At 40.2% G+C, this 25,440-nt stretch overlaps 1 long non-coding RNA gene across 1 annotated transcript; it reads left to right on the top strand.

Annotated features, from left to right (window-relative positions):
• Nucleotides 1-797: 797 nt before the first annotated feature.
• LOC128074597 (uncharacterized) lies at nt 798-3,872 on the top strand. The gene is made up of 3 exons (XR_008203239.1): nt 798-945; nt 1,343-1,436; nt 2,709-3,872. It is a non-coding gene; the product is annotated as an uncharacterized LOC128074597 (long non-coding RNA).
• The last annotated feature ends 21,568 nt before the right edge of the window (nt 3,873-25,440 follow it).

Below are 25,440 nucleotides of genomic sequence, written 5' to 3'. Positions count from 1 at the left end.
GCGTCCAGGAAGACAGCTATAATCTTTAACCTACCTCTTGCTTTCATCTTCTTGTCTTCTCTGCATGAATTACAGAACATAACTCATATGGCTTGGCTGTAGGCAAGTCTAAGTAACTTCATTCAAATAAAGAAATTTTAAAATGGAGATATTCTTTAATTTTCAGTATAGCAGAGACATGAACAGAATTATGGTCACTATGAAGAAGTGAGAGAACATAGCCCAGATTACAAATCTGTTCATGTTTACAGTAACATGGTCACATTTGTATTGCTTTATTCCTCACTATGGAAATTAACATCATGGTAAGGTGGCAATCTTACTGTCTGCACAGAAAGATATAAATATCCTTTAAAGCTTCCATTATTTTGGGAAGACTCAAGTTGTTAACTGTTCTCAAAAAATGTATTTTGAAACACTATTGAAAAATTTATTTCCTAATAGTCCTGATGAAATTTTAAGTATCTGATTTTTTTTTTTTTATCCTTTTACAAGTTCTTGGCTAAGCTACAGTGCAGTGAAAGCATGAAACCTGTTGACTAGTTTGAAATGCTCTGTCCTAATAGCTCCCTGTTACAAATCCTCTGGTGCTGTTACAGGTTGCTAGGCAGAAGGGAAATAATGTCATTTGTTAAACAAAGCAGACAATGTCTTTCTTTGTAGACTTTGCACATTCTCTCAGTGGTGTGAAATCCATGTTAATAATCAGCTCACAGTGAAAAGGCCCTAGTTAAACATTACCACAAAAAAACAAAAAACAAAAAACAAAAAACCAAAAAAGCTTGCAAGCTGTCTGAGGGCACAGAAAATACTATTTCCCAAAAATTCACCTGCATCCTTAAAATGGTCAGTCTGTTTGTTCCCAAGGTGTTCTGACCAAGAGGAGAAGCATTTGCGCAGGCAAGGAGTACACAAGACAGACAGTTTGGCAAGGAGGATACATAGGTATACCTTTACATTGGATTGATTTCTTCCCTACACCTCTGTTTGAGTCTTGCATGTATTTATTTGGATATTCTAGATTTTTTTCACTATTTAGCTTTGTTGAAGAGAAGTCTAGGATATTCTGTAACAGTATAACTATGCCTTCTGAACTCCTGTTAACTCCTGTTACCACAGAGTGCCCCTGTGTGATCCTAGCAGAAGCAACGCTTTCCTGAAAGAGCTTTGGGCTCTAATGAAGAGGGAAAAATACCTGTTATAAAGTTTCCACCATCTCCACCTCTCTTTGAAGCTCAGAGTGAAGTTTCTGCTTTTTACTTTCCTTTTTTTTTCTTTTTTTTTTTTTTTTTTCTTGCATTTCTGTCTTTCCTTGCTTAAAATTTGTCTTTTCTCTGCCCAGAATTCTTTGGAGGGAAGCAGTTCCTTCTCTTTGCAAGAAATCTTGAAGGAGAGACATACATATTTAAAGCACTCACATCTCAACTTTTGGAAGGGTAAGAATGCAGTTCTTTCACTGACACTTAAACATGCCCACATATATCTGACCTGAGGCTCTGTTTTGGCCAGCAAATATTTGCTCAGTGCTGACATTTTTTAGAAATGACAATACCATATGCAGCAGATGTTGCATATCTCTACCAGCCTGGGTCATACCAGAATGTGACAGCAGAAAGGAATTTGAATACAACTTTGGTGTCCAACTACCTATATCCTTAACACCTACAAGGAAGAGTAATCACCCTAATTTTAAATATATTACTCCAGAATTGAGCATTAGATGATATCTATAGGTTCCATAATTTGACCTAGCCATTTTACAGCAGAGATGTATATTATTCACCAAATAAAAAAAGATATTTTTTATAGACACTTTAATAATCTTTCTGTTGGCACAAGTCTTCAAAGCTGATCTCTCTAGTGTGTACAAGTCAGCATGATTCTATTCTTCTAAATTATTTATCAAAAAACCTGAGCTGGCATCATTGGCTTCATATTTACAGTGGTGGGGATCTGTTCAGTGACTTAAGGGAGCTTCCCGCACTACTTTCAAACACTTCTTGCCAGAAGAGCCCTGTTATTTATGTACTTATGTATGTACGTAGATAACAATCTACCTCTGTTGCCTTGAAAAGGAAAACTTGGTGTAAAAGAATGAGAGTAGAATTAAACCCATGGCAACCACCTTGTCTTACATCACAGCACTTTCTCTATCAGTGTCTTCCCAAGGGCTGCAGTATCTTTTTGAATTTCAGCATGTCACTCCTAGGAAGTCTCAGTGTACTGTTCCACTGCATTGATTAAAGGCATGGTTGAGCGTGGTCTATACCCTCATCCACATTCATGGATGGAGCGTCTCCATAGGCAAAGCAAACAAAGCTGCTGTAGATCACCCACAGTACTGCTGTATCGTTATACCCTATGACATGCATTAAAATGAACAGTGAACTTACTCTCACATGTTTGATGCTGGAAGACTTCTCTCAAATTCCTCAATCTCTGCATATTTTAAGACTGAGTAGCATTTTAAAAATGAATCTTAAAGTGAAATGAAATCTTAAGATTTTCATTCTTAAAATACTTAAAATACAGAGCAGGATATTCAAGCAGCTTTCACACATTAGCTTCTTCTGGGGTTAGTGGCTGCTTCTTCTCATGGTGGCAGTGCTGCAGTTTCTCTAACTGTGATGTATGGATGCTGTCCAGGCCTGGCCAAAACTCACTTTTTCTCTGAACTAGTCACAGCCACTGTGTTTTATTCATTGCAGACTTTGACTTTGGCTTTTCTTGGAGTGTGAAAAAGATCTAATACTGTGCTACTGCCTCCCAAAAGGGCTGTATGTACTTGCACCCTTGTGGTTCCTTGCAAAGTGCCCAGCTGGCAACACAGGAGTAAAAGCAGCACTGTTTGGATCACCTCCCCTAAACTCCGTTGGGAGAACGTAACAGGAGAACATTACAGTCTGTGTACAAAGCAGATGACCAGTGGGTTCTGACCATCACCTGGGTTACTGAAGGGACAACTTTGTCATCAGACTCAACCACTGACCAGGAGAGAAACAAATAACAAAAGCAAACTGTAAAGAGGAAGACAGAGCAGGTATGAGCAGCCCTGCAGACTTCCTGGCCCCACCCTGTGGGTCACAGCAAGGTTGGCCTCCACCAGTCTTGGCATCTATGTTTCCATGTGTGCTCAGCCTTAGGGGTGGTTGTGTTCCTTCTCACAGATAGCACCTGGAAAAGCACTTCTTCTGGGGAGAGCTTCTATGAACTGCAAGTAACCTTTGCTGTTGATAATCCTTGGTGGGAAAGAGGATGGTGTATGCAAAGCAATGATGTAACAAGTGGAGGGATGTAGACGCTGTTCAGCTCACCAGCAAAACAATGTCAGTCATGTCTCTTTCAAAGCTTTGTTGCTGGAAGATGGCATTTTCTTTCCTGTCACGTTGCAGGCTGCAGAGATAAATCCTGCTTAGCTGTGATCACGATAAAAAGGCCACCCCAATGGGTGTGAATGCTGGAGATCTGACCAATGTGCTCAAAAGTGCAGACAGACAACCAATCTTACAGGAAAACCTCTGAGATGGAGAGCTTCAAGGTAGCTGACTACACCCTTAACCTCAAAAAAAAAAAGGTTGACCTTTGAAACCTGGGATGCACGACTGGAATGAGGATCAGGCACACCAGTGCTTTCATCTCATTTTTGATGGAGTAGCTTTGAGCTGATGTGGAAGTCATTTGATCTGCCTGGCCTTTTGAAGAATAATTTCTGGCATACAATTTACAAGTTCTTAATAATTTATTTCAAGAGAAGGTGCTGCAGCAGCAAGGCAGTGCTGGAGCAAGGGGAGGGTTGTGCTTGAAATGGGAAGTACGTCTGCCAAGGGTAGAGTTTCTCTGAATGCCACTGATGAAGAGTAAAGTGCATTAAGGAGGGCAAAAAATTAAAAGGAGTAATTCTCCTCAACCTTCAACCAATTTATACAGGCTACTTCACTTTGAATCTTTTTAGAATCTGTATGAACCATTCTAAAATAAAAATGATTTATTTTGATTACCTGATCTCATGTATTTTCTAGTCAGTACAGAACATACTGAAAATCCTGCAAGAGATCCTGTTCTCATAAAATGCTCAGCCCAATTTTGTAAGTTTGGGAGGTTGTGGCTAGGCCAGATAAGCTTTGGAGGAGCATCTGAATATTCATTCAAGCTGAACCCACTCCAGACTGGTGTGAGCAGTTTCCTGCACTTTTGAGTTTCTGTTGCATTGAAAAATTTTGCTGACTCCGGAAGAATGAGGACAGGGAGAACCTGTTGCCCCTCTGTACTTAGATGTCTGGATAAAGAGAAGCATGGACAGTTGTTCCAAAGGGGATGGATAGAACAAATTCAGCATGGTTAATGGTGCTTTCTCAGTGAGATGCAAACAAGTATCTATGAAAGCCTCCTCAGACCTCTTGGGAAGTAATAGTTACAAAGGATGCTTTGGTGGTGGTGGCTTAAGCTAAAAATTGGCTAACAATTACTGCTACGCTTGAATATTCATGTGTCTCTCACAAGGAAAAAAGAAATGTCACCTCTTCAACCTTATTTCTTCAGTTCCTGTTGTCACACTAACATCTGAGCACCTCCCACAGACTCAAAAATAACCCAAAAATAAACATAAGAAAAAGGTGTTGCTTCCTCAACCTGGTAAGAATGCAACAGTTTTCCAGGCTGGCTCTGACCTCATGCCAGCATGACTGCAAGCAGGATGTTATACTTCTCTGCATTTTCAAATCATAGATTTGTACACAGTTTGCTGACCTGTCAGTAGGATCTCTGGTATCTGGGCTGATAAGGGATCCACGCTGAGCTACTTGGTATTGCTCAAAATCTCTGCTTATTTTGGACCAGCTTAATGCAGAGCAACCATCTGGAAACCGTTAGCATTGCTAAGGAGTTCCTAACATACGCTGAAGATGTCAGAAGGTTTTCAAAGATATCTTGGATGACCAAAACATATAGAATAGCTGCACAGGAAGTTCTGAATCACCCTATAGGTACAGGGAAGAGACGCCAAGCTGGATGCCTTGAATGGTGCCTGGTGGATTTGTAGAGGCACCTGTTTGCACTGGGAAAGTCCATAAGGGCAGAAAGCAATGGCATTCATAGAAGCTGGCTCCGGCTCTGGCCATTAGCCAGGCTTGTGATGTAGGAAAGGAAGGCAGGTTTACTACCTGGATGTGAAGGAGATTGCTTTTCAAAGCAAAGTTTCTGTGCACAGTCACTGAGGTAAGACACCCAGACAGACATCCCTCTGACTGGCAAACAATGAGAAAGTCCCCTTCCTTAGACAGCTACAACACTGAAGAACCAATCTTTTCCTTTGTTATAAAGCTGTCTATCCCTTCACTGTAGAACATTCATTGTCCCATCAGCATTCTTATTTTAACAGTCTTGATCTTGTCTGTAGCCCAGTCTTCACAGATTAGGAAGCCTGGGATTGTCTCACGGGAAGAGTGTGGGTGTAATAATATAATAAAAAGGACTTTCAGGCAAATAGATGTTGATGTTTGTGACCCTTTCTTGTATTAGTACACACTTGTCCGTAGAAGTTCTTTTCAAAAAATATTTATCAGTACTTTCAATAACTTCTTAATTTGCAGGAAAATCTTCCCTGTTGAAATGCAAACTCCTATAAAGTGAAATAAAGCTGAGTGATATGGTGATGGATGCACTTCTTTTATATAACTTTGACAATATAGCTGAAAAAATGTTTGAAGAAAAAGCTATATAGAAAAAAAGAGTTGCCCAGGATCACTCTCTTTTCCAGAGTATCCATTTTCTCCAGTCCAAAGAATATAAGTGAATATAGTTAACTTTTATTTCTTAATGATTTGTGCCTCAGATTTTTCATCTCTAAAAAACACATGCCAATGTAGGTCCTAACTTACATTGCTACCCATAGCTATTGCTCTTCTGCATTTTCTTCATAGAATAATCATAGAATTGTTTAGGTTGCGAGGGACTTCTACATCTCCTCTAATCCAACTCCTCTGCAATGACCAGGGACACCCACAGCTCCATCAGGTGCTCAGAGCCTGATTCACCCTGACCTCGAGTGTCTCCAAGGATGAAGCATCCACCGCATCTCTGGGCAACCTATTCCAGTGCCTCATCACCCCGAAATTTCTGATTAATAAGAAATTTCTTTCTTATATGCAGTATAAATCTCCCCTTGTTTAATTTGAAACCATTCCTCTTGTCCTATCACCACAGATACTGATGAAGAAGTTTGTCCCTTTCTTTCCTACAGCCCCCATGAGATACAAACAAGCCTCTCTTAGGTCTCCCTCTTCTCTTGCCCAGGCTGCACAGCCCCAGCTCTCAGCCCGTCCTCACAGGGAGCTGCTCCATCCTGACCATTCGTGCGGCCCTCCTCTGGACGCTCTCCAGCAGGCCCCCGTCTCTGCTGTGCTGAGCACTCCAGCTGTGGACGCGGCGCTCCAGGTGCGGTGTCACAGCGCAGAGCAGAGGGGCAGGATCCCCTCCCTCGCCCCGCTGGCCGCGCTGCTTCGGGTGCAGCCCAGGATCCGGCCGGCTGCCTGGAGTGTGAGAAGTTCAGGTCAGTTCCTATTGATAATGCCAGCAGTGCCAAGAAAACTAGACAACAATAATAAAAAAGATTTCAAGCATAACACATGAATTTGACATCTTAAGAGGAAACAGGTAAGGAAACACTGGAATTAAAGTTATCTGTGCAATTGTAACTCTCTCCTTTACCATAAAAATACTTTTTAAATTATGCTCCACTATTCAAACTCTGCCCTAAGCTAAGAGTTAGTGATTATCCAATGTGCTTTTTCTTCATGGCACTCTGTTTTTATGGCCAAGGTCTCACGTGCAAATAGCGTTTCATTCATTTTCACAGCATTGGTCAGAGGTGATGTTTTTTACAGAAGAGCTGTTAAGGTTAATGTAGAGGCTACAAATTCATTTAGGTATATGGGCTAAGGTCATTCATTTCGCATATATTAGATGTGGATTGCAGAAATGCTGACCCAGGGCTCCATGACACATTCCATGGAACAAAGTTCTCAGGTGAAGGCTAGGTTGAATGAGGCTTTGGGCAACCTGATCTAGTGGGAGATGGCAGGGTGGCTGAAACTAGATGATCTTTAAGGTCCCTTTCAACCCAAGCCATTCTGTGACCCTATGATTCTCTAAAGCCTTCCTCTTTCCTGCTGCTTCATTTCATCCAGCATCCAAAATCACCACGTTCCTCAGCCTCTTCCCACCACTTTTCTCTTTACTCCTTCCTGTTGCCCCCATTTATATGACATCCTTGAGTCCCCGCTCCTTATGCTTCTCTTTTTAAGAGGATTTCGGAGTCTTCTCCTCCCTCATCGCCACCCACGTGTCTGGCTCTTGTCCTTGTTTGTTTTGGAATACAGGAATTTTCTTCTTCACATTGTCACTCCAATGATTATCACTGGGAACACAAAAGAGACAGACTCCTGGCACTCATTTCAGATGCCTGGCTCTGTTGTACATTGTGGAAATCTATGGAAATTCCATGGAAAGACCTGATTGAACTTAGGTTGAAACCTGGTTATGGAGAATGAAAACTTCAGAGGTTCAGGTATGAAAGGAATCTCGTAGTTATCAACTGAGCTTGTGCAAATTGAGCTTTCCAAAGGCATAAAATGTATCCAAATTTAGGCAGATTTTCAGAAGGGCAAAAGGGATGTCTCTGATGAAAGGCAACCCCCTAACAAGTTCCTGCTCCAAGGACGAGGGGTGCCAAGGCTTTTCAAAGAAAAGGTCACAATTGTTTTTTAAGTTGGACAAAACAATGAATTTTTCCTTACCTTCGTTATTGGAAACGGCTGAGTTTGTGGACATTCTCCAAAAGCTTCAGCCTGAGGCAGATACCTGGCATGAAAAATTTCATTCCAAATGGTTATAGTTTGGCAACATTTTATGCAGTTGAAAATAGGGTCTACAATGCGAGGGACTGAGCTTTCACTCTAATGCAGAAGGTGAAGCTGCCAGCCTTACCTTTGGTCACAGCCCAGCATCTTGTTTTATCACCTGTACTGCAAACAAAGCAGCAGTGTATGTTCAGAGTGAGGCTGAATGCTTTTTTGGGATTGTATTTTTTTCCAGAAACAAATTGTTGGGATCTATACTGAATAAATGGATTAAAATGTCAATGCAGTCTTTAATGCAGAGGGTTTCCATGCTGTATAGGGATTTCATAATTAGAGGAGTTTCTGACAATGCAGTTTACAGAGCTCCTTTCCGAGTTCTGCTGGCCTGCATTTATGTGCATTCATCCTTTTTTAAATAAATGTGGTTTTCAGTTAACTGACAAATGTGTTAGCAACAGCTTATCCTGCATTGTCCTGGCTTCTAACAAGCTCCAGTTGGGCTGTCATGACCATTAACTCATTCATCTATTTCCTTTTTTTTATTGCACCAATACCACCTCTCCCTTGCTGTGTTTTGGAAGGATGAATCCACAGACACAGGCTGCCCCCCAGGGCTGGGTATGGATGCTGTGCAGTGTGTGATTTTCCAGAGATTTATTCTTCAACATGCCATTCTCTGTGTGTCTCACACAGTCCCTAGCTTCTTGGCTGCATTTCATGCACCATGGCAGACATATGGGGTCATTGGCCATAATCTGCAGGATCAGACTGATTCCTGGAAAAGGCAGAGGAGTCATAAGTGGCTAATGAGCTCAAACTGAGTTGCAGATATTTCACATTGGCCGTATATGAATCAGAGCACAGTATCTCCCCCCACGGCCAAATCATTGGCTGCTCAGAGTGCTTCACAACAAATTGAACCATGGCAGATATTTGGGCACCCTCTGCTGCTGTTTTAAGACCTATCTGAGAGCACTCTGTTATTTTTTCACCACACAAGGACACCATCACTATTGGACACTGCTGCATTGGATCCCCTTGGAAAGATATGTGCCCTTCACAAGGAGCGCAGAACAGTGGATGTTATGGCAGGTCACCCTGCCTGTGAAATACTAGCTCTGTTTGCACAGGAGTTAGATGGCTTTAGAGCCTGGATCTTTGGATGATATGAGCGTACAGGAGGTATATTGTGGCTTACTGAGTCTGATGGGTAGTGAACACTTTCAAAATGAAATCCTCTCTAGAATTGCTGAAACTTTCACAAGGAAAAATCCTCATTTGCATTAAAAGATGTTCTTATTACCTAAGCTTTTTCACATTTTTTTTTCAATTAGTGGCAAAGAAATAACAGACCTTCGATAGATACTCCCTTCCTAATTGTTAGCTTCCTGGGACAACAGAGAGGCAACGTGTACAAATGCTATAATCCAGGGCAGACTGGATGGTTTGAGGATTGGGCCCAGTCATTTATTTTTCTAAAGGTCCTGGAAATTACTGCACAATAGTCCATGTCTGCTTTGTGAAATGAAAAGTTATGCTTACTATTGGGAAGGTTAAAGGGAGTGAAAAAGTGGCTGGTGGGATTCAGGCATGCAGGTAGTGAGGAGCAGGGAGGGAAGAATGTTTCTTGTGCTAGTGGAAAGAGGAGAGGAGGCAGTAAGCGCAACAGCTGATTGAAATCTGAACTGATTAAAATCAGAAGAAAGGAGGAAATCAGAATGAATAAAATAAGAACTGATCAAAAGTATAATAAAACACAACTGGTGCAGAAACACCAGCCTTTTATCTCGGGTTCCCAACTGAAAACAAGCCTGTTTTCCAGCAGGAATAATAACTGGCTGTCATTTCGAGAAGGGCCATGTGCCCGCAGGCAACAGCTAGATGGCATTGCTGGCTGCACTATTTCCCTTCACATTTGCTTCGAGCAGTGCTCCACGCGAATGCTTTAATCTTGGCTTACCCAGATACTGTTTTCTTTCCTAAAGGCTGCTGATATATATTAAAAATGAGGAAGATGAATTTTAGTCAGAAGCTTCAGCAGGACTCAGAAAGTTCCAAAGTGATCTGGTGGTACAGCCTGAGAGGTGACTAAAAGCTACATTTTTTTTCAATCCTTGCTGGGTAATTTCAGCCTTCTCTGGACCACAGGTGTTCTATAAGAGCTGTAAAGATTTTTAAAAAGTCACTGCTACTGTGAAAAAAATAGTTCAGCACAGTGGTTCTGCAAGGACGAGGGTTTGGTTTTATCCATCAGTCCAAGAGAAGTGATCCCTACTCTTCTGTTTGCTTCTCTAACTAGCTATTATCTCATCAGTAGAGGATCAGTATTAACTCACAAATGGACCCTTCCAGCCATGCTGAAGGCCATCATCAGTTCCCTGAGAGAGGCAATGTCACCTCTATGAGCCTGTTCAACTTTTGCTTTTTAACACCACTCTCCATCTAGGCATGATTTGCATGTTTATGTACTTCAGATCTGAGGCTATCATTTTCCAGGATCACGTAATTGGCCAAATCTTGGCCTTGTCTCTGATATAAGAATATACATTTTAAGAAACTTCCTCTTTGACAACAAAATTAACTCTCGTGTGAGAAGCAAAAATTAATTAAATGTTACACTTCATCTAAAAAGCACAGTTGCTGTGTACTTACATTACTTTCATGTCTCTGCTACAGTTTCTGCCAGCTACCTTCTCCATTATACATTCATAGAGATCCTTGAAGAACCTGGGAAGGAGAAATACGTTCAAGCACCAGCTGAGCACCTACCTATCAGTTGTGCCATGCAGGGCATTTGCTTCCATACTATCCTTTGCTCCACTGTGCAATGCTCTGCGTCCTGGATGTCTCCTGCCTTTGATCCTCCAAAGCAGGATGACAGCAAGGAGTTGGCTTTTGTCCTGGCCTTCATCCCTTGATTTCTCTCAGGGTACTCTGGGTGTCAGGGAGGCCCCAAGGGCCAGTAAGATTCCTGACACCCTTGCCCACAGCGCCCTAACAGCTTTCTTAAGGGTTCAGCTTGCTGCCTACAAATCTTGCAGCAGCTCTGTGGACAAAGAGGATGATTGTTTCTCTTAGCTGTGTGACAGAAGTAGAAAGGATCCACATGGAGCATCCTCAGCAACAAGTTAAACAATAAGCTATTTGCTCCACATTTAGGGTATATTTTTTTCAATTCTAACTAAAGTACACACACCCATAGTGCAAGTCTAAGCCACATTATGGAGCTGTCTGCTTTGTGCAAAATGGTGTCACCCAGCAGGACTTCCAGAGAAGGGACAAGAAGTCAATTATGCGCTGAATGCAGAACTGAAGCCAGAATGAGACCCCAATGGTCTTTGAGTCACAATGTATTAAGTATCATGAAAAATGTAGTGCTTTCCCTATCCCACAACTCCACCCCCTTGAAAACACACTACATGTGTTACACACTACACGTACTTCATAGGATGTGCTGTGGGGTCCCATTCTACCACTTACCAGGCAATCACCCAAAATTCAAACCCACTCCTCTAAGTTAGGGCCAGAATTGTTACACAAATGAAATGAAATGCAACCAAACTCCAGCAGAGGAGCAATCTGGATGCAATCTGCTCCAATACAAAACAAATAGCAATTTCTCGTTTATTGAAAGATTTTCTTGGCAATGGTAATGATATATCCTTTCTTCCTTCTGCCCCTGAACCCTCTGTGAACAATCTCAAACTCATCTGTTCCAGGTTGCAGAAGAAAGGTCACTGCTCTGCTCGCATTATGTCCAGAGGAATGCAGCTCTGCTCAGGGAGCTCAGGAAGATTTCTTGCAGTGGTGCCACCCCTGACCAAGATCCTCTTGCTTTCCCTATGGTTTCCAGGCAAAGTTTTTGCAAGTTCACAGCCAATTCTGAGCTAGAAAACAAATTAAAAGGAAAAAGAAGAGCAAGCAATTAATCTCACATAGAGATGCTAAAATATCTGCAGTACTTCTTATATTTTTGCTGTGGCTACCTCACCTCAGGAGATAGCAGCATAATGCAGGGCATGAAATCCAAGGAAGAGGTAGTGCTTCCATGTGCTTGCTGTCTCTCTTCTTGCTGCTTTCCCCTCTCCAGCTCTTCACTTTCACTGTTTCCTCATAACACTTCCTCATAACACATTTGCCTTTGGCTTAGAAATGTGTCTCCTGGTATCTCTTCCCACAGCACAGAATCCTTTCTTGTGGTCTGTCCCCTGTTTCAGATGTTCGTCCCCAAGAAACTCTCTTGTAAAGTTAGGTAAAACCCACCTCTAATTGAAGCTAAATTCCTTTCTTGATCCTGGCTAGAAACAAACTCAAATCCTTGGTTCAACAAACCAAGTGGCAGTGCTTCTATAAACCTGTCTGTGGTTGCAGTGCATGTGCTTCTTGTGCTCCCTTGCAGGCTGGCCACTGACACCAGCCCTGCTGGGTGATACCTGCTCTCCAGGGAGCCCTGTTGATATCCTCAGCTCAGTGAGGTCCTGAGGTCTGAACTGGAAAGCAGAACACAGTTTCTTACCAGAAATCCTCTGTGTCATGCTCTTATTACATACTTAAATAGTAGGAAACTTTTATCACTTTCAGTTGGAGGAAAAAAATGTTCATTTTAAAACCCCCAAGAGATGTGCTTTGGGCAATTTGGCATGAGGATATGAATAAGCACTTTTTGGAAAGACGTGAGTAGCAGCTCTTTCCTCATACTGCACCTTGACTCGTTACTTAAAATTGCTGTTTGAAATGTCTGTTTCTGCAAACTGAGCTCTCGTAGTGTTAATCTCTTACTTGGAGATACTTAAACCCTGAGCTCTTTGCTCTCTTAACCAGACTGGAGAGACACAGTGAATGATTCCCCTTGAAGAGGGAAACTCCCTGCTGCTGACTGCAGCTCTAACATTTACTACAAGGGGGAAAGGGTGCACATCTGTGCTGTGGTGGGGCAGTGAGGGCCATAGCCAAAGCCAATTCTGTGTGCTTCTGTACTGTTCTGTACTGTTCTGTACCAATGACACAACACTTTGTGAGCACAGCAGTGAAATGGTGCAAGCTTGCCACGGCAGGCCTTAGGCGCTCTGAACTCCCAGACTCACTGTTTTTCTCCAACAACTGTTGAAATATATCCAAATATATTATGAGAAGTGATGTTGCATCAGTTTAAGCAAATTGCTTTTAGGGTAAGTGTTCATTTTTGCATTTAGGCTGGTTTGGAAAACATGTTTGTGTTAGTTTTCTTTTTAAATGTAGCCCAGGGTGAAAAATAACTTTTTTAGTTATTGAATGAAAAAGTTCTTAGTACAAGGGATAATTGCTTCCAATCCACGTTGGTCAGAGTTAACACTGAGAGACTCTTAGCCAAGCTAGTTAATGACTGATATGTGAAGAATTTCTGTTTCCAAACTAATACAAACCAAAGGTTTTCCATACCAGCATCATAAAATGACTGTGACGTCTCCCAGGGAAGAATAGGGATGTGTGCCTGCAGCCTTTATCAGTTAAAAATCTCTCTTTTTTCTTTTTGTTTTGTTTTGTTTTGTTTTGTTTTGTTTATGCTGTCAAACTGAATCAGAGTCCTGGAAGAAGAACAAGTTTAGTTTTTGTCCTGTCAGCCTCTGCAGTGATTCCCTCATTTTGAAAATGTGACAAAAAAACTTCGTGCAGTTATTCTTGTGTACTGATCAAAATTTTTGCCTATTGCTTTTAAACAGTGTGTACACACATACATTTTTAGTTCCCCTTGCTGTGTCATTCTTGCACCTTGATGAAATACTACCTTTTTTTCAAAGATAAGCCCATAATATTTTTCTTGTATATTCAAATGCCTTTTTGCCTCTCAGACCTTTCAATTACCGCCATTGTTGATCGTGATAAATAAAAATGAAACAAAACAAATCGAAGAACGAAATGAAACTTTCCTACACCTGAGCAGTAATTTATGTCCTCCATCGAGGTGCTCACCTTTCTGCCTCTTTAAATAGATGAAAAGGGTGAAAGGAACAGCATGAGGGAAAAAAGTTATGAAACTACCTTTCTTGTCTCTGGTGTCAGAGCTGTGTATTCATTGGTGTTGGGGAGACTGGTGCTGCAGTGGGCTGTAAAATGAAAAGCCTTGGGTACATCAGTGCATAAATGTGGTTGAGCAGCAAACACAGCTCTGTGGGCTGATGGGACCTTGCAATGGGGCATCCCATTTTGTTGTTGCCTACAGTCTGTGAATGTTGGATATTTGCTCATTTGTTTGTACAATAGGAGAGAAAAGCTTGCTTTGGGGCAATAAAGGAAAGAGAAGAGACTGTTGCCCAGCTCTAAAAAAGCAGATAGAAGGACACTGGAAGAGCCCAGTGAAGAAACTGATCCAATAGCTGTAAACAAGAACCTATTGAAACTGGAGCATGCATTGCTTTTTTTTAATAGTATTTTTACAATAAATTCAATTTGAATACCAGAATGTAGAAATATTTCTATGCAATGGTTTTTAACAACCCAGGAAAGTATTGTGGTACGTGCTTTGCTGTGTACCTTTCCATAACATATTTTGAACCTTTGAACTTCTGAACCTGAAAGGTTTATGTGGAGGAAATCCCTGTTGCCCTTGATATCTTTGGGAGTGAAAAATAGATAAGCATGTTTCTCTGCCTGATGATGGGGCTGAGGAAGAAATAAGAAGGGATATTGATTATACCATATGATATTTGTCCACAGAGGTATTGATCATAGCTCCCTTGTAAATGTTCAGTCGGTGCAGAGGTTGCTCTTGTCAAGGCTTTGGCCATTTGCTGTGGAGCATTTTGAGTAGCCAGATTATCTGACCAAGAAGCAGTATGAGCCACAGTGGATTTTATTTCCCAGTTCCAGGGAATTAAAGCTGTGCCCTGTTTTCAACTCTCCCACCACAGAGCTCTTTCACCCCAGATGTAGAAGGTCAGTCTGCTGGGGAATACATGTGCAGCTCAGAGCCCTTGCACACTGCCTGAGGCTGCAAGAGGCAGAAAATAGCAAAAGGAGCCTCTGGGGAAAAAGGATGACAATGGGGTTTGAAAGAATTCAGTCTGGATGGTTAAGGCAGATGTGTTGCTCATGGAGGAGAGTAATTCCTAGTAAGGCAGCTGGGAGATTTCTAGGAATTACACAGAGATATCAAAGATCTTGCACGGGGAAATTGTCTGGGTTGTCCCTGGAAGAAAGTGAAATGTTTCCGTTCAAGTCACTAAAATATTTTGATGGAAAGAAGAATTATACAAACAGCCTGTTCATTCTATGCTAAAAAGAGCAAACTCCCTGGGCCAGGAGGTCCTCCTTTGTCTTTCTCCTCTGTTTACCAGTAATGTGACCCTTTTTGCTCTTTGAGATAGAGAAGCACAGAGTTCCTAATTAAAACAGAGCTTGCTGTAGTGTTTGATTTATATCACTGTATATTGTGAAAACTTTCACTTTAAAACAGCAGCAGCCCAAGACTGTCATTAAACTGGCACTGGATAATTGGCAAAAGTTTATTTTATGCTCTCAGCATTTATTTTGAATGCTTAGGTTTGTGGTTTTATTTACTTCCAGTGAAACACATTTCAGCTGTTTTGCTGTTCTGCAGTAGTCAAACTTCTGCCCAAAGGCTGTAGAACGTCTGCTTTTAAGGCTTAAAAATGTTTGTGAAATAAATTGGCTTCCTTTAAAACCCTTACCTTTGTTTACCTTCCTCCTGGAAAGTTTCCCTCTTTTGAAAGATGATGTGGTTTGGGCATTGTGGATATATAAAAAGTGTAATTGTGTAATACTGCAGTCCCTGCCCCTTCCTTCCCCTCTGAACTTGCCATGGCACAGAAGGATCTCACCCTCATCTCACTATATTTCAAACCACTTCTGGCAACCTGAGATGGCCTCCTTCAGAGAGCTCAAGGATGAAGCTGGGGTCTCACCCAGGTGTTGCCCAAAATTAAGGTCCAGGCCCCAGAAGTAGTGTTCCCATTTCACTGGAAGTTGTCCCAGCTCTTTCACATTGCACTTTTTTTTGGTGTTTTGATTCTCAGTCTTATTTTCAAAATGAAATTGCCACCTACCTTCCTGCCTGCACTTAGTTCAATGTGTAAAATTGGTTTTAGTTGAATACCAAAATTCTTTGGTGTCACTTTCCCTTTGCAATCCCTACTTTGAAGTCGTGGAAACATAGAATCCCAGAATGCTTGAGCTGGGCAGAAGCTCTGAGTCCACCTGGTCCTACTGGTACTTAAGCAACCAGGAGCATGTCCAGCTGTCCTTTGAAGATGTTTGATTAGGAGAGTCCACAACCTGTCTGGCCAATCCATACTAGTGCTATTCAAGCTCACATTTGATATGTTTAATTTCTGTCCTGTGCTAAGTGTGAACTGCTAAAAACATGCTGCATTCTTTGATAGCTACAGCCAGAAATAAGGGTATATTTAGATGTCCTCCTTCCTCTTACTGGTGGTGGTTAGTATCACTTCTAGCTCTGACTGTTTGTACTTCTGTGATTTATTTTGGATTGGATCTTCCAATGTGTTCAGAAATGAACTTCATTGTTTGCTTATGAGCACTCCAGTCTCAACTGGTTGACCCTGAAATCATGCCATATTTTAGAAGTTAATAACTGGGTGGCTAGATGCCTAGATGCCTCATCCATTAGCTAAAGTTCGAGCCTCAAAGACAGTGTTTATCAAGTAAAACAGAAGAAGCCTTCTGCATGTTGTCCATATGACTAGTATACTTGCTCAAGTAGAGGAAGTGCTTGGCTTTATACGCTGCTCATCTTGAGGACATGTGAATCATGGCTTCTCTGCTCTGGAGAAAAACATAATCATCCTGCTGTCTTGGCAAAGAGTTGTTTGTTTTCCCATCTGTTGAAACTGAATGGTTATGATGTAGTATATATGGGGCCAGATAGTGGCAGTGTTTTCAGAGAATTGTGATCCTCTGGCCTACGGAAGACTTACAAAGTCTGCATTTTAGGCACGGATGGATTTTTAATATTAACCAGTTAACTAGTTAATGAGCCCCTCCCATTGAGCAGAATTAATTGAAAAGATTTTTTTTTTTTTTTTTTTGCATAATCAGACCTTGATCTTTACCAGTGGGAGGAAAGAAATAAGCTTTATGAGGAATACAAAAGAGTTAATGAGGTCCCTTGACCTCATTACTCAATTACTCCTACTATATTTCTTGTACTTTTTTGGGTTGGAACAGAGGTTAGAAGGGCAGAAAGCACTCCTGGAATGGCTACCCCAGAAGGATAGCGGATGGACTTACTGGGAGAAGATGGCCCTGATGTGTGAAAAGTGGATCTTCAACCTCAGCTCCTTCACTCTACCAGATCACTCCCTAGTAGACATATAGCCAGTGAGGATTTCTATCTTCATCTATTATTATTCCCAGTATCCAGTGTCAAGGTTGTCCCATAGACCTCCAGGCTTGCAGCTGACACAGGGCTGACCCTGCCAGAACAGCACTCCTGAAGGTTACTGTCTCTGTGGGAGACATGTGGTTGGGGCTAGAAACTCAAAGAATGGAGGAGGGAGCCTGGTGTGTGTTTATGGCTTGATTTCTTACCAAAGGTTTTTATTGGTGGATGCTGAATAAGCTCCTCACTTTGGTGACCCCATTTGCAGAGGGCAATGGATAGATAATTAAAGAGTCTTTTCCTCACACTTGTCTATTTTATCCTCATCTAACCTTCTCCCATGGCCTGGGAAAGGTTAACCAGTATAGAATTGAAGTGCAAAAGCTCTTTATATAATCACTGGCTTGGCAGATTGAGAGGCCTCAATCTTGATAACGCAAATACTTGTGCTATTTTTTATTTTTCATTTTTATTTTTTATTTTATTTTTTTCTATTTGAAATAAAAGGTGTCAGACAACCAAGTATTCTCTCTTGCTTTCTCTTTTTATCATTCTGGCTTAATTTTAACACTGAGGCAAAGTGAGACTTGGGCTTTGTTGCAATGGTGGTAAACTCATGAACTTTTAACCTTCTGAGACTGCAAACTGGGAGGGGGGGTTTTTAGTCTGTTTCAAGCCTTGTCAAGGACTGAATTTAGCAGGAAATAACAAACAAACTTGGGAGAACAGAGTTGTAATATCTTCAGGAATTCCTATTTTTTCCCCTGAATAGCTGAGAAACCTCAATAAGTAATCAGAATAACTTTATAAATTGTAAGACCTTCCGCTCTTTTCCTTTACAACATAACAGCCAGTCTTTCCAGAAACTATTTATGCATATTAGATGCTGAAAAAATATACACAGTACTGAAGAGGGTCACGACTCCATTTACATGTGAAAAAACAGCTCTTCATTTTAAGTGTAAATGGGGTAAGCGCCTGTTGTATTCCTATAAAACTCATGCTAGCCTGGAGGTCATTGATGTTCACTACACTTAAAGAGCACTTTCAAGAGTTCAGATTATCTCCAATATGCTTAACAAAGAATTTCTTAGAGCTTCTCAAAAAGGCTCATAAAACTTTATGTAACAGCTTCAAATACAGTTAGAGAACCAAAGAACTTTGCTTTTCTGCTTGGATATTCTTCCACTGATGTTTCTCTCAGGATGTTTCATTGTTTAATTTTGGCAAAAAGGATTAATTTTATGTACTTTCATATTTTCCTCTGAGTAACAATGATAGAAAAGCATGATTTTCATTAAAATTATCCCAATTCCAATTCTCACACTCAGTCGCATGCTTCTGATCTGCTTTCACAACATACGTTACTGATTTCTTTTCAATCCTTATTTAAAAAACAATGACTCTGGGAATAATATAAAAATCAGAAATTGAATATTTAAACTGAAGTTCAGGCCTAACTTTAATTTGAAGGGAAGAGTGGTGCCTATGACTTAGTAAGGCCTGTGGTCTGTTTTGCACAGTGATTTACAACTGATAGGAACCAGCCTTGTAGTATAGTGGAGTTCTACCGATGAAGAGGGGACCACATTATGGTTAATGAAGGAAGTTAATATCACATATAGAAGCCATGGCATGAATACTTGTTGTTGTCATCACAGCTATAAGTATTCTAAGCATATTTTTCTTCAGTTTCAAATGAGAACATAGGCTACAAAGTATCTCTCCTGGGATTACATTCTGCATTTTGACAGTCACAGCCATGCACATGGAGGTCCAGGAATTAGGATGATAGTCTCTTTGCTGGGCTTCAGTGGCATGGCTACACCCTCCTCTTACCAATCTGTTCCTTGCGTGTGAAGGTGTGCCCTTGCTTGCTTTAACTATAAAACATTTGTATGAGCAAACAATTACTGGTGTTTATTTCTGTTTCAATTCTAAATGATTGCAATTGTCTTCTGTGAGTTGTGTTTTCTATTGCATCCGTTGTATGACATCTAGAAAATCACATCAGAGGGGAAATGACTATTGGTCTTATATTTGATCCCAAACAAATATTTTCGGCCAATCTAAGAGCAGCTTTAAACCATCATGGGAGGATATAACAATTAGACATTTTGATGTTACCATGAATGTCATGTCATGTTGCAAATGGTAGAACTGCACACTGACAAAAAATATTTACAATTAGGAAGGTTGCAAATTTCCTTCCTTCCTCCCTCCCTCCCTCCCTCCCTCCCTCCCTCCCTCCCTCCCTCCCTCCCTCCCTCCCTCCCTCCGTCCCTCCCTCCTTTCCTCCCTCCCTCCCTCCCTCCCTCCCTTCCTCCCTCCCTCCCTTCCTCCCTCCCTCCCTCCCTCCCTCCCTCCCTCCCTCCCTCCCTCCCTCCCTCCCTCCCTCCCTACCTCCCTCCCTCCCTACCTTCCGTCCCTTCCTTCCTTCCTTCCTTCCTTCCTTCCTTCCTTCCTTCCTCTCTCTCTCTCTCTCTCTTTTTTTTTTTTTTCTGTTGCTGAAGTACTGAAGCTCAGTATTTGAGAACTGTTTTCTACTTTCATAGAAATCAACAAGTTTGAGGCCATGCTTATAATTTGAAATGTTTGCTATGGACTTGAAAGAGGTAACTATATACAAATATTTTTTAAAAATTAATCAGATTCTTAATCAACTGCTCAGACTTCTCTCATTTAAGGAAATAAACAGTTTCTGTAAAAAAGAAGAAAACTGACTTTTTTTTTTCCATCTGATTTCATATTTTTAATTCCATTTTTAGCTGGAGTTTTCTTGAAGGAACACTAGTGTGTAACATTAGCTTTTTAATGATTTGTTGAGTTTTTAAGCAACTACTATCATATCTAGTTGTGCCTTTGAGTCTTTTCTTTAGCCTAAGGGATTTCTATATGTAGAAGAATCTTAGTTTGTTTTAACTGAATAGAATTTTACTTGAAATGCCATGTAGTCTTTTTTCAAATTTTCAATCACATTATTGTCTTTATGACTAGTGTCCATTTACTTACAAATATCTGAGTATAAACTTGAGGGCTCCAAGCAACTGATCACTATTCAGTATCATTGCTAAAGGCTCCCTGACATGGCTGATTGGTATGCATTGCCAGCATATGAATTCTATCATTGTACATGATCAAACATTTTTCAACTCATTATACTTTGTTCCCTTTTTTGGTCTTCATAACTAAGTTTGTGCTTTGCTGATTTTGTTAGGATCAGTACATGCTATCTAGTAAAAGTAAATAAGCCATTTAGGAAGCCCCAAAAGTATGAAAGGTCTAAGTGGGAATGTGGATTTTGCTTTTGAGTAACTATTGGTTACTGCATTGTTTGCTTATGTTTCCCTTGAACTGCTCCAGCTACAATTATTTCACTTAATGTAATTTTTCACTGGACAAGAACATTTAACATTTTTTTCTAATCTGAACATTATGTGACGCTCAACAACTCTGAGAAATGTTCTTTGCCTTTAGAGACACAAAGTTCCAGAGCAGACTTTTACCTTTAAGAGCTCTCACTAATATGAGACAAATCAATGTCTGAAAGAGAAGCTTAGAAAATGCTGGATGATTTGTTTGTGCATCTGCCCCTCTTTAGCAATGGCTTTGCATATGGATGCAAGCAAGCAGGCCAAAGCAGAAGGAAATCAGAGGTTTGTGCCTACCAAAGAAAGGAAAATCTTGTGGTAGGGAGAAAAGCAGGCAGCCAAGTGCTTGTGAATTGCTTGGTTCAGTGAATGCCCCTTCTTCATCTTTGCATATCTGATGTCTGTCTCTGGGAACAAAATTTCCTTGAGACCTTCGCTAACACTGCTTGCAAATTGATGAGAATGTATCTGAATTTCCAGAGTTTATTATGCAGCACTTGCATAATAATTGGTTTGAAATACATCCATAGGGGATGATTGCTGTGATTCAGACCACCTTCTTGTGATGGGTATCAGACTGCTGTCTACCGTAATTTACCCTACTCCGATATGGTATTTCTTGCATGTCCTTTGATAGGTCTATGTCAGAAGAAAAGATTATTTTAAAAAATGGTTCATCTGCAGGGAAGTATATCTACCTATATTAATGCTGCAGTAATCTGTTTTCTGCTATGGTTTAAAACTTTTGATAAAACCTTTTAATCACACTTCAGGAGAAACCCTGTGTTCTTTCATTCCATGCTGCTGCTTCCCATAGGAATGTCCAGAAAGCAAGGCCTTTGCATATGCAGCACCTAGGTATACAAAATAAAGGAGTAAACAAAGCCTCTAACAAAAGAAAAGCTATCTTTTCAAAGGTGCTGCACTGTCTGTCATTTGTCTCACTGAGTCTTGTTGCTCTAGCAGGCTGGTGCAGGGCATGCTCATGCTGAGTGTAAATGAAATGCTTTCACTTCAACATGGCCTGCACTAATTTGCCACTCAGTGCTTCCTGCTTGTGGGGGTGGAGGTTGCTCACCCCTGGACCTCTGGGTGGTTGAGAAAAAGAAGGATCATTCTTTCACTTTTTGTGTTGACCTATGTTTCTCAAAGATCATGATGCAAAGTGGTTTACATTCCTAAGTAGCATGGAATGCTTTGTGAAAGTAGGATGTGGGAGCAATTTAATGAAAAGGCCACATTTTTGTAGCATCTGAGAAAAGAAAAGCTGTTCACTAGGGAAAATGTAAGTGCAGCTATAACTGATTTCCAAGCAAGCAGTCTTGCCCAAGTGGCTAAAAGCTGACCTGTGACAGGTGCAAGGACAAAGTGGCTGTAAAAAACAATTTCTTTAACTGTGTTTGTTCTTCCTGAAAATGCTCACATTTTAGGCATTTATTCTGCCCATGTCATTTAATCAAGTAATCTTATGCAGTTCTACATGTCCCAGACCTTTGTTCAGGGTTTGCAGTTCCCAGTTGCTACTTTCTTTGTAGACTATTGGACTTGCAACCCCATGTGCTCTGCTATGGAGCAGTGTTCACTCTTCAATGAGAATCAAACACATACTTACATACCGACTTCTTCATCAACAAAGCATATTGATATTTGAATTGACAGCAATAACAGTGCACAATTTTTCATCATCTTAATTTCAGTATCTACTATAGATAGAACAATTTTCCTGCCACAGAATTTTTCTTCCAATATTATCCAACAGTTCAACAAAAATTGCTTGCACTTGTCCTTCCATATGTTTTCTAAGATGCTAAATCAGACAAAAATGTGTATTTCCAGGTTTCCTGCATCACTTTGAATGAACGTGCATTCTAGACTATTCTGTCTTCTTGATGATAATATAATTAATCACAGAGAAACTTACAAAAGCTTCATCTACACTCTCAATGCTGCCAAGCCTTCTAGCAGATCTTTTTCAAATGATTACTTAAAATAAATGTATGAATGGAACTTTCCTAAAGTTTTACATCGTAATGGTTTTTAATGGCACTAATGCGGCAATGATTTTGCTTTGTTTTTACAAATTCTGAGCTCACTGCCTTATTATTCTTGTTACAAAATCCTCCAAGAATTGTTCAAATAATCTAAACAGCTCTAAGAGCTGGAAGTCTTCATCAAAACTTCAATGGCTTAGGCAGAGATTTTTTGACAAGGTTAAAACAAAAATGAGCAGGGTTAATCTTGCTCGAGAGCAGATATTGTTCTGCATTTCTCACACTTGGTTTCTCTTTTTCAAATACTGAGTTGAGTGAAATGGCAAATTGTGTCCTGAACTGGCAGGAATGTTTCCGATTTGCCCACAGGCACTGGAGGCCGCCCAGCAATATGTAGCTTGCTGGGAAGCAAGACGTGATTTTCTTCCAAAACACACTTTAATAATGAAATAGTGAAATTCTTTCTGTTGTTGTTCTTGTTGCTTCTGTGTCTTATTTGCTTATCAAAAGACTCTTTTTATTCTTTCCAAAATAACTCTTTTATTGCAAAGCAAAACACTTTTAGATGTTTATTAGTATCAGTTGTAAGTAAGCAATTCTAAGACTGCTCAAAGGCTGGGTTGAAAATTCCATGAAATCCTGTGACCTATACCATGCAGCGCAGGTAACTAGGTGCTACACAGCAGGCTCTCATACTTGCAAATCTTGTTATTACATTGTGAATTATTTTTGGCTTTCCTGATTCAATAGCTCTTTGATCTCAGTGAGTAATTACTTCTTTTTCAGTAACCATACAAGCAGTTTGTGCATTCTTTTAAAACTCTTACTTCTGAGATGAAAACAAAAGACATTAGGCACACCTTAAAAACCAGGACTTACTTGCTGTATTTTGTAGGCTTTGCATTTTTCGGATTTGATCCTGGAAGCTGATCTGTATAGGCACTAGATTTTGCTTTAGTATAATATGTGTTTTGTCTGAGAATTAATACATGGTAGGACGCTTGTGGTGGAAAATCAAGATTATAAAAAAGTATGCAGAGAACCAGTTCTCATGCTGAAATACAAAAAAGAACCCACCATGTTTTGAATTTTAATGTAACCTCATGACGGATTAGACATTTGTAACATAACGGTGTACTGTAATGATGTCTATTTAAGGCCAAGGATGATGTGGATGATCATCAGGAGAGATCTGTCTTTTTAGAGAGACTGGATATTATGTGAATGCAGGCAAAAAGCCCATGGTCAAGACGCCAGTGTGCAGTGCTGCAACAAATGAAGAAAGGAAATCTGGCCTAGTCCATTCTGCAGGTTCTGTGTTAGCTGCATTATGTCAGGGGTGCAGTGTGTAAGCTATGATAAGAATGCTGTCTGGTCCAGCATCCATTGCACATGTGTATTTGAAACACAAGTGTCTGATTTCTGTGCATCTATAGGATTTGTGTGCACATCTCCGAAACCAAAAAGGTACTTTATATTTTAGCTAGTCATTGACTTTGCATGCCCTCCATGCTATTATCTGACTTCATCTGTGCAGACAAAAAGGTGTTTTTTGCATGTAGTTACTTCCTGTGACACAGCAATGCAGATTTGCTTGCTCAGGGATGTGATTTAGCAGAGGATGTTAGAGTTAGGGCAGTATGGTTAGGTTGTGGTTGGACTTGATGATCTTCAAGGTCTTTTCCAACCTGAGCAGTTCTATAATTCTATGATTTCTGAATCTCTGACATCCTTACAGCCAGTTTGCTGGTGAATGCATAGTCAGCTGCAGTGGGGCATTACCTTAAAACAATGTAAGCAAAGTCCTTACGATATTAGTATTCTGAATTTGTAAAAGTGATATTTTCAACAGCTACTTTTAGAAATTTAAATCAGAAACACACTCCACTTATAATAAGAACTGGCTTTACTTGATAGTCTAATATCTGTTGTAGGCTTTGCTTTGTAAGAGTGTTGACTGTAAAAACACCTAAAAATGTTAGACTAAAAATCTGAAACTACGACATACTTCAGTAATTGATAATTCTTATCTTTTCTCTGTTGTCATTTGAGCATGTGCCATTTATTACACCTTTTCATGAAGTGCTTTACCACTTTATGCATCTGTTAAAAGATTTAGAATGGAAAAATTCAAGGTGTGTCTTGTGTAAAAAAGCACACTAATAAATTCCTGCTGCTTCAGCACATTATTTTAACAAATATATTGAGTGGAAAGACTGGCTGAAGATTTAACATGCTACTTAAATTCTTACCACCATTATTTTCTGAACTTTCAAATAAAAGCAATGCAATATGTATGGATGGATTTTGAAATATCCGTTGTTGGTTCAGGTGTTCAAATTAAGATTTCACTTCAATCAAAACTTGGCACTTAATCCAAACTTCCAAACATGAACTGGAAGGCGTTTTTCTCTCCTTTTAAAAAATGCGTATATATATTTTATCACATCACAAAACACTTTACATAGTACAAATATAACCTGTTTTACTTTGCCCTAGGGCAATTTCCATTCTGTAGTAAAAGTTGCTTTATTATCACAAATCCATATAAAACATGGTGAAAACTGTTTTTCAGCTAAAATACTGAAATAATGTGTGGATTTGCAGCAGCAGATTTGTGACTTTCATGGCTAAAAATACATTTAAGAACTTCCCCTGTATATAAAAGAACTGCAAATAAATCCAAGCGAGATATACTCCAGCAGTGACCACCGAGCCTACATGAGAGAGGACAATATTCACTATGTGCTTAAACTGTGAGAAAATAGTGTTTTTGAAGAATGGCTTGCATGCACACTCAACTTCACCTCAACAACAAGTACTCACCTTACTCAAAGTCTAGTTCCCAATGTAATGTTGCTATTTTGACTTTGGGAGAGGCTGCA

The sequence above is a fragment of the Tympanuchus pallidicinctus genome, unplaced genomic scaffold (assembly GCF_026119805.1).
Source record: "Tympanuchus pallidicinctus isolate F22 unplaced genomic scaffold, pur_lepc_1.0 scaffold9, whole genome shotgun sequence".
NCBI classification, from domain to species: Eukaryota; Metazoa; Chordata; class Aves; order Galliformes; family Phasianidae; genus Tympanuchus; species Tympanuchus pallidicinctus.
This window is presented reverse-complemented; position numbering and strand designations above follow the sequence as displayed.